This window comes from Cetorhinus maximus, chromosome 23, assembly GCF_964194155.1.
Source record: "Cetorhinus maximus chromosome 23, sCetMax3.hap1.1, whole genome shotgun sequence".
NCBI lineage: Eukaryota > Metazoa > Chordata > Chondrichthyes > Lamniformes > Cetorhinidae > Cetorhinus > Cetorhinus maximus.
The window spans coordinates 8,484,261-8,493,928 of NC_135901.1; the positions used below are offsets into that span (position 1 = coordinate 8,484,261).

Below are 9,668 nucleotides of genomic sequence, written 5' to 3' on the forward strand. Positions count from 1 at the left end.
GGTGAGTGAAGCAGGGAAGTAAGTTCAAAAGGCCAAATGGCCGACTCCTGTAGCCATGGCAACCAAGGGAGGTTGAGGATGAGGATCCATTGATCAAATCGGAAAAAGGTACACAGTATTCCCAAGATCTAGCAAACAACCAGACAAATAGGAGCAGGAGGAGGCCATTCGGCCTCTCGAGCCTGCCCCACCCATTCATTAAGATCATGGCTGATGTTCTACTTCAACTCCACTTTCCCACCCTCAGTGCCCAAAAATCTATCAATCTGAGTCTTTAGTATACCTAATGATGGAACATCCATTGCTCTCTGGGGTAGACAATTCCAAAGATTCACAACCCTCTGAGTGAAGAAATTTCTCCTCATCTCAGTCCAACATGGCCGATCTCTTATCCTAAAACTGTGACCTCCACCATTGTTCCAGACTCCCCAGCCAGGGGAGGGGGTGGGGTTAACAGCCTCCCAGAATCGACCCTGTTAAACCCCCGAAGAATTTTGTATATTTCAATTAGTTCACCTTTCATTCTTCTAAACTCCAGAGAATATGGGGCCATTCTACTCAATCTCCACTCATAGGACATCCCTCTCATCCCAGGAATCAGTTTAGTTAGAGTTATGGATGGGATTAGGGAGTTAAGGATAGGGTTATGGAGTTAGGGTTATGAGTAGGGAGTTAAGGATGGGGTTAGTGTTAGGGGTAGTGAGTTAGGGGTGGGGTTTGAGGAGTTAGGGATGAGGTAGGGAGTTGGGGATGGGGTTATGGCTGGAGTTGGGAGTTAGGGATGGGGTTGGAGAATTAGGGATGGGGTTAGGGAGTTCGGATTAGGGATAGGGAGTTAGGGGTGGGGTTAGGGAGTTAGGGTTGGGTTTGAGGTTAGGGGTAGGGTTAGCGATCCAGAACTGTGCACAATATTCAGGTGTAGTCTCACCAAAGATCTATATAATTATTTTAAGATTTCTTTACTTTTATATGCCAATCCGTTTGCAATGAAAGCGAACATGCCATTTACCTTTCGAGTTCCTTGCTGTACCTACATGCTGACTTTCTGTGATTCGTGTACAAGGACACCCAGGTCCCTCTGCACACCAATATTTCCCAGTTTCCCACCATTTCCAACCAGGATCACAAGCGGGACAGCCGCTCCCATGGGAGGGTCCCATTCTCTATCGAGCTGAAGGGAGCAGGGGACGAACCTTCTCAATGCACATCTGGAGAACCTGGAGTCATGAAAGGGCCTCTCGCTGGCCGTTGGGTCTCGCTGGCCCCACTCCTCCCAAAACTAGGGAGCCCAGGGAAAGTAATGGAGGAAGGAGGGAGGGTGGTGGGTAAAGGCCTGAGGAGGGAGGTGAGGGCGGGGGGCGGTGAAGAGAGGGAGGAAAAGTCTAACTACCCTTGTACAGCCCAGAGGGCACTCCACTGACAATGGCACACGTGTGTCATGTATCCCACTGGAGACCTGATGTGTATGAATTCAGATGGACACATCACAAATTATGAATAAGGAGCACGAGTAGGCCACTCGGCCCCATGAGCCTGTTCTGCCATTCAATAAGATCTTGGCTGACCTGATTGTAACCTCAACCCCACATTCCTGCCTACCCCCGATAACCTTTCAACCCCTTGTTAACGAAGAACCTATCGAGCTCTGCCTTAGAAATATTCAAAGACTCTGCATCTACCGCCTTTTGAGGAAGAGAGTTCCAAAGACTCACGACCCTCTGAGAGAAAATAGTTCTCCTCATCTCTGTCTTAAATGAGCGACCCCTTATTTTTAAACAGTGACCCCTCGTTCTAGATTCTCCCACAAGAGGAAACATCCTCTCCACATCCACCCTGTCAAGACCCCTCGGGATCTTAAATGTTTCAATCAAGTCACCTCTTACTCTTCTAAATTCCAGTGGATACGAGCCTAACCTGTCCAACCTTTCCTCATAAGACAATCCACGCATTCTTTGTATTAGCCTGGTAAACATCTTCTGAACTGCTTCTAACGCATTGACACCTTTCCTTAAATAAGGTGACCAATACTGTACACAGTACTCCAGATACGGTCTCACCAATGCCCCGTAGAACTGAAGCATAACTCCCTACAATCAATTCCCCTTGCAATAAACGATAACATTCTATTAGCCTTCCTAATTACTTGATGTAAAGGCCTTTTGTGATTCATGCACTAGGACACCCAGATCCCTTTGCATCTCAGAGCTCTGCAATCTCTCACCATTTAGATAATATGTCTATTTTTTATTCTTCCTGTCACAGCCCCGCCACCCAGTGCCAAAAGGGCTGGAGAAGCAAGTTGTCCGCTACCATTTTAAGTCTGTTGCTGTGCAGTTTCCGCCAGGTGGAGTGAAATTAAACCCCTTTTCCCGATCATCTCAGGACTTCACAGCACTGAAGAAGGCTATTCTTCATCTATTCTGCATTTCCTACACAGCCAAAATCCGCGAGGTTATAACTCTCAGGAAAGACTGAACAGGCTGGGGCTCTTTTCTCTAGAAATGAGAAAGCTGCGGGGTGACCTGATTAAGACGATGAAAGGGGTTTTTCGATAGGGTAGAGAAAGTCTTTCTATCTGTGTGGGGTGAGACCAGAACTAAGGGCTATCAATATTTGATTGTCACTAAAAGGTGAGACGGTGGCAAAGCATTAATGTTTGGACTACTAAGCAAGAGGCCTAGGCTAATGCTCTGGGAGACATGGGTTCAATTCCCACCACAGTGGTAGGTGGAATTTAAATTCAATTAATAAATCTGGAATTGAAAGCCAGTCTCAGTAATGGTGACCATCAATTGTCATAAATACCCTGTTTGTTTCACTGATGTACTTTCGGGAAGGAAAGTGTGATAGAGTTGATTTCTAGGCAGCTTTGCTTGGTGGAAACGTTGAACTTTATTTACAAGACGGCAGCAGCAGTTACATGTGTGCATCTAACTCTATAACTAAAGAAGAATTCTCTCCTCGTGGGTCCCCGTGCTGCTAACTCATTGGTCCAGACAGATCATGTGATCTTACAACACAGGAGTATTCTTAAAGCTACAGTCCTACATTTATCAAAACTATAATTACTGCAGCCACCCCACCCCCCCACAACCTTAAACTTTTCTCTACCTTTTGTATTTATCTCATGCCATCACAATATTTACACAGGTCATGAAATTACAAATTCAGTCTTTAAGATGGTTTCCTGATCTGTGTGGAATGTCGAAGCTCCACCACTTCCGATTCTTTTGCAGGAACCATATTCTCTGGAACCGCATTAACATCAGGTACCTCATTAGGCACAGGCAGTTCAGTGTCTTCCACTCCGACAGAGACATCGGAGACATGTCTGTCCTTGGTTGAGCAACTTTAACAGGAACCATAGCTGCACACATCCAGACAAGCGGGGATTATTCCATCACACTCCTGACTTGTGCCTTGTAGATGGTGGACATGCTTTGGGGAGTCAGGAGGTGAGTTACTCGTCGCAGGATTCCTAGCCTTTCACCTGCTCTTGTAGCCACAGTATTTAAATGGCTCCTCCAGGTGTTGGTAAGGAGGACTTAGGGTCGACGGGGCTGAGATTGCTGCTGTCGTTTCCGGTGCCTATGTCAATGCCAGATGGCCCATCCTGTTTCGTTCCTTTTTCGAGACTTTGTAGCGGTTTTGATACAACTGAGTGCCAGCTCGGCCATTTCAGAGGGCCTTTAGGAGTCAACCACATTGCTGTGGGTCTGGGGTCATATGTAGGCCAGACCAGGTAAGCATGACCTCCCTAAAGGGGCATTAGTGAACTAGATGGGTTTTCACAACAATCAACAATGGTTTCATGGTTATCGTAAGATTTTTAATTCCAGATTTTTACTGAATTCAAATTCCACCATCTGAACCCACCACCGTTCGAACCCAGGCCCCCAGAGCATTACCCTGGGTCTCTGGACTACTAGTCCAGCAACAATACCACTACGCCATCCCCTCTCCTAACTGGGAAATGGGAGAGCGGAAGAGAAGGAGAGAGAGAGACTGGGGAGAATGGGAGAGTGGGAGAGAAGGAGAGAGAAACCGGAGAGAATGGCAGAGCAGGAGAGAAGGAGAGAGAGACCTGGGCAAATGGAAGGGTGGGAGAGAGACTGGGGGGAGTGGGAGAGCGGGTGAGAAGGAGAGAGAGACCGGAGAGAATGGGAGAGTGGTAGAGAGAGACCGGAGAGAACGGGAGAGCGGGAGAGAGAGACTGGAGAGAATGGGAGAGCGGGAGAGGAGAGAGAGAGACCATGGGGAGTGGGAGAGTGGGATAGAAGGAGAGACCGGGGTATGGGAGAGCGGGAGAGAAGGAGACACCGGGGGTGTGGGAGGGAAGGAGAGAGAGAACAGGGAGAGTGGGAGAGCGGGAGAGAAGGAGAGGGAGATTGCTGGAGTGGGACAGTAGGAGGGAAGGAGAGGGAGACTAGGAGGGAAGGAGACAGAGACTAGGAGGAGTGGGAGAGAAGGAGACAGAGACTGGGGAGAGTGGGAGAGCGGGAGAGAAGGAGACAGAGACTGGGAAGAGTGGGAGAGCGGTAGAGAAGGAGACAGAAACTGGGAGGAGTGGGAGGGCAGGCGAGAAGAGGAAGACCAGGGGGAGTGGGAGAGCAGGAAAGAAAGGGAGGGAGACCAGGGACTAGGAGAGTGGGAGAGAAAGAGAGAGAGAGACTGGGGAGTGGGAGAGTGGGAGAGAAGGAGAGTAAGAGAGACCGGTGAGAATGGGAGAGCTGGTGGGAAGGAGAGGGAGACCAGGAGGAGTGGGAGAGTGGGAGAGAAGGAGAGGGAGACCGGGGGAAGTGGGAGAGCGGGAGAGAAGGAGAGGGAGAGTGGGGAGAATGGGAGAGTCGGAGGGAAGGAGAGAGAGACCGGGGAGAGTGGGAGAGCGGGAGAGGAGGACAGGGAAAACAGAAGAGGGAGAGGAAGGTGGACATGACAGAGAACCAGAATAAAACAGTGACAAAAACAAGAAAATGTGCTAGTTAGTGACTGTGGAGGGTGCACAATCAGGTGTGGGCAGAAAGAAATGAATTATAAAATCTTACAACACAGGAAGAGGCCATTCAGCCCATTGTGCTTGTGCTGGCTCTCTGAAAGATCTATCCAATTAGTCCCACTTCCCCCACGTTGCTCTTTCCCCCATAGCCCTGAAAACATTTCCCCTTCAAGTATTTATTCAATTCCCCTTTTGAAAGTTCCTGTTGAATCTGCTTCCACCGCCCTTTCAGGCAGCGCCTCCCAGATCACAAAAACTCGCTGTATAAAAAAAAAAAATCCCCCTCATCTCCCCCTCTGGTTCTTTTCCCGATTCTCTTCAATCTGTGTCCCTCTGTTCACCGACCCTCCTGCCGCTGGAAACAGTTTCTCCTTGTTTACTCTAGCGAAAACGCTGATGGTCGTAGGGAAGGTGTCACGATATCAATGCCCAATCATTTACAGCTCAAATAGCTGACTGTGAAGATGCCAGGCTTTACCAGCTGTGGCAGGAGGGCGCCAGCAGCCTTTTCCTGGCTCCGTACTGATTTCCCCGGAGCTGTGCCGAACCCATAAGACCATAAGACATAGGAGAAGAAATTAGGCCATTCGGCCCATCTAGTCTGCTCTGCCATTCAATCATGGCAGATAAGTTTCTCAACCCCATTCTCCCGCCTTCGCCCCGTAACCTTTGATCCCCTTACCAATCAAGAACCTATCTATCTCGGTCTTAAACACACTCAATGACCTGGCCTCCACAGCCTTCTGTGGCAATGAATTCCATAGATTCACCACTCTCTGGCTAAAGAAGTTTCTCCTCATCTCTGTTCTAAAAGGTCTTCCCTTTACACCGAGGCTGTGCCCTCATGTCCTAGTCTCTCATACTAATGGAAACATCTTCCCCACGTCCACTCTATCGAGGCCTTTCAGTGTTCTGTAAGTTTCAATTAAATCCCCCCTCATCCTTCTAAACTCCATCGAGTATAGACCCAGAGTCCTCAACCGTTCCTCATATGTTAAGTCTTTCATTCCTTGGATCGTTCTCGTGAACATCCTCTGGACCCTCTCCAGGGCCAGAACATCCTTCCTGAGGTATGGGGCCCGAAATTGCTCACAATATTCTAAATGTGGTCTGACCAGAGCCTTATAAAACCTCAGCAGCACATTCCTGCTTTTATATTCTAGTCCTGTCGAAATAAATGCCAACATTGCGTTTGCCTTCCTAACTACCGATTCAATCTGCAAGTTAACCTTAAGAGAATCTTGGACTAGGACTCCCAAGTCCCTTTGCACTCCAGATTTCTGAATTCTCTCCCCATTTAGAAAATAGTCTATGCCTCTATTCTTCCTACCAAAGTGCATGACCTCACACTTGCCCACGTTGTATTCCATCTGCCACTTCTTTGCCCATTCTCCTAACCTGTCCAAATCCTTCTGCAGCCTCCCCGCCTCCTCAATACTGCCTGTCCCTCCACCTATCTTTGTATCATCTGCAAACTTAGCCAGAATGCCCTCAGTTCCTTCATCTCGATCATTAATGTATAAAGTGAAAAGTTGTAGTCCCAATACTGACCCCTGCAGAACTCCACTAATCACCGGCCGCCATTCTGAGAAGGACCCCCTTATCCCCACTGTCTGCCTCCTGCCAGACAACCAATCTTCTATCCATGCTAGTACCTTGCCTCTAACACCATGGGCTCTTATCTTACTGAGCAGCCTCCTGTGCGGCACCTTGTCAAAGGCCTTCTGGAAGTCCAAGTAGATAACATCAATTGGCTCTCCTTTGTCTAACCGACTCGTTACCACCTTAATGAATTCTAACAGATTTGTCAGGCATGACCTCCCCTTGATGGAACCATGCTGACTTTGCCCTATTTTACCATGCACTTCCAAGTATTCTGAAATCTCATCCTTAATAATGGACTCTAAAATCTTACCAACGACCGAGGTTGTTGAACCCACTGCCTGAGAAACAAACTTCCTGTGCTCCGGAGCTGTTCCCCATTCCCCGCGAGGGAGGCAGTGCGGCACCTTCGAGAGGGAGTGGGTTACCACAGGGCGGTACAAATATGTGTTGACAGGACTGAACCCAACCAGTTTGGATATAGAAAGAAAACTTGGCAGAAATTTTGCTCCCATTCACCAAATTTGTGCAGCACTGAAGGAGACCATTGAGCCCATTGAGTCCTTTCCAGCACTTCTGACGAGCGATCGGGTTAGTCTCACTACCACCACCCCCACCCTAACTCTTTCCCTTAAATGCTATTCACCTCGACCACTCCCTATGGGAGCGAGTTCCACATTCTCCCCACTCTCTGGGTAAATTCTCCTGAATTCCCCATTGGATTTATTAATGACTATCTTATATTGATAACTACTAACCACCCCTACCCCCACCGCCCAGTTCTGGTCTCCTCCACATCTTCTCTACGTCTACCCGCTCGAAACGCTTTCATCATTTTAAGGACCTCGATCAGGTCACCCCCTCAACCATCTCTTTTCTGGAGAAAAGAGCCCCAGCCTGTTCAGTCTTTCCTGATGGTTATAACCTCTCAGATCTGGAATCGTCCTTGTAAATCTTTTTTTTGTTTTGCATCTTCTCCGGTGCCTCTATATCCTTTTTTATAATACGGAGGCCAGAACCGTGCACAGTGCTTCCATCTCTCGATATAGGGTAGAACAAAACTTCTGTTTTTCAACGCTCACCCTCTAGAAATGAAACCAATTGCTTATTGTTCTTTTAAATGTCTCTATCAACCTGCATCACCAACTTTTCGCCATTGGCGTTTCATTCCTGTTTGCTCCCCTTGATAATTTGGTGTTGAAAATTTGGTAGCACACTCACTTCTGCTCCGTCCAGAGACTCCTTGCGAGTCTCCTTCCGCTCTTCCTTCCCTGCAGCATCCACATAGCAGAGAGTCTCACTCCGGCAGAGAGAGATGTTCTCGATCATTTAGGGCTGCACTGGTACTGCCTGTACCGAACTCTCGGCACAGCCTGTCTCTCCCTTACATACACATACACACACACAAACGCACCATCAGAAACCTGCTCTCCTCAACATCATCCCTCCCCCTGACAGCTTGATGTTCTCTCACAGTAAGCCAGACACCCAATCAGATTACAATTCAACATGCCAGAAATTAATTCCCCCAACTATGTTCATTCTGACAGTTGGAGTTTGTTTCTGCTGATGTTAATAATCGAACTGAAGTTTAGTATTCTGGTTATATAGCAAATAAATCAGCTTTGTTTTAAACATATTGCTGTAGATCTTTGTCTTTCCCACCTGAGTGTTTAACATCACCTGGCTGGAGCTCAGAAAGGACAATCTGGGGGAGGATCATACGGCAGGAACAGAACTTCAGCCTGGACACAGTCCAGGAGCATGATGACCATCCACATTTTGTCCCTGTTGGATAAAATCAAACACAGCGTTTATTCTCACTCTGGTTATCTGACATTTTCATTATATACAGTTCACACTGATCTTCATGATAACACAAATATTGCATTTCCATCCTTCATTTCCATTTCGCTAATATAAGATTTGTTTCCCACAAGTCTAACTAGAACATCATATGGACCTTCCCAATTAGCATCCCGACCCGACCCCTTTTCACAAGGTTTTTAACATGACTTCATCTCCCATTGAACAGTTAATGTAACTAGTAGGGTTGTTCTCCCTGGAGGTGTTGAGATGGGCAGGACCATCTTCTCCACTGCCTGTAGTCCCACTGAGGGAGGATGCTGAGGTTTGTTGGAGGTTCTGGAGAAACAGGTCCTGAGTCTGTCGAGTAGCAATGGGGAGTGGGATCCTAGGGCGATGCACAATCTGCATTTTCTGCCCTGTCATGAGCTGAAATGGGCTGAAATTGGAGGAGTGAACAGGAGGGGAGTGAATGGTCATTAACATACTAGGCAAGGCAGTTGACCTTGACCAGATCATCAGCTCCCTTTATAACAGCTTTTCTCAGTGCTGTTTTTATAGAAAAGTAAAGCCCTCGACTATCCCGCTAAGTGCTCGGTGGTAGGTGATGTGGAAATGTTGTTCCACACCCACAAGATGACGGAACTGCTGCTTTAATTCAGCTGTGAAATGAGAACCAATATCACTCTCTATCCTTTTCAGAAAGTCCCATCTGATAAAGATCTGTTCCCACAAGATATTAGCTGTAGTGGCTGCATCATTTTTTACAGGCAGGGAAAGATTCAATCCACCAGGTAAGCATAACTATAGCTACCAGGATATACCGGTCCCTTCCTGTTACTGTGGGTAGTGGGCCTGTATAATCAATCTGCAATGTTTCCCACGGAACGTCATTCAGATGTGACATGTCCGTTCACAAATCCAGGTTAATTTGGTCACAGGTTCAGGTAGTGATGGGCATCCTGGTGCATCCTGTGTTGTCAATAGTAATTATGCAACATATCGAGGACTGGAAAAAGAGAAACATGTCCCAGATTTGATCCATGAACAAAAATAATTATGTTCTGAGGCATCAAAGTGTGACCCAAGTCAAATTAGAGCCACCCTTGTTGGATGAGTGAGTCCTTGCTGAGAAAGGATGAGGGAGAGTCTTTGCTATGGTGTACGGCCTCTTTGGCCACAGTCACATCAGGGTCATGGTCCTGACAAGTTTTTAAACCACGTTTAACTGGAGTCTGTCGTACCAGTACCAGTGTTCTGGGTG

At 47.5% G+C, this 9,668-nt stretch overlaps 2 protein-coding genes across 2 annotated transcripts in view; one reads left to right on the forward strand and one right to left on the reverse strand.

Moving 5' to 3' along the window:
* The window catches only part of LOC144698224 (uncharacterized), a 111,790-nt gene that overhangs the window by 93,914 nt on the left and 8,208 nt on the right, over positions 1–9,668 (forward strand). The gene's annotated exons all lie outside the window — the stretch shown is intronic.
* The window catches only part of LOC144697775 (uncharacterized), a 131,487-nt gene that overhangs the window by 66,749 nt on the left and 55,070 nt on the right, over positions 1–9,668 (reverse strand). The window lies entirely within an intron of this gene.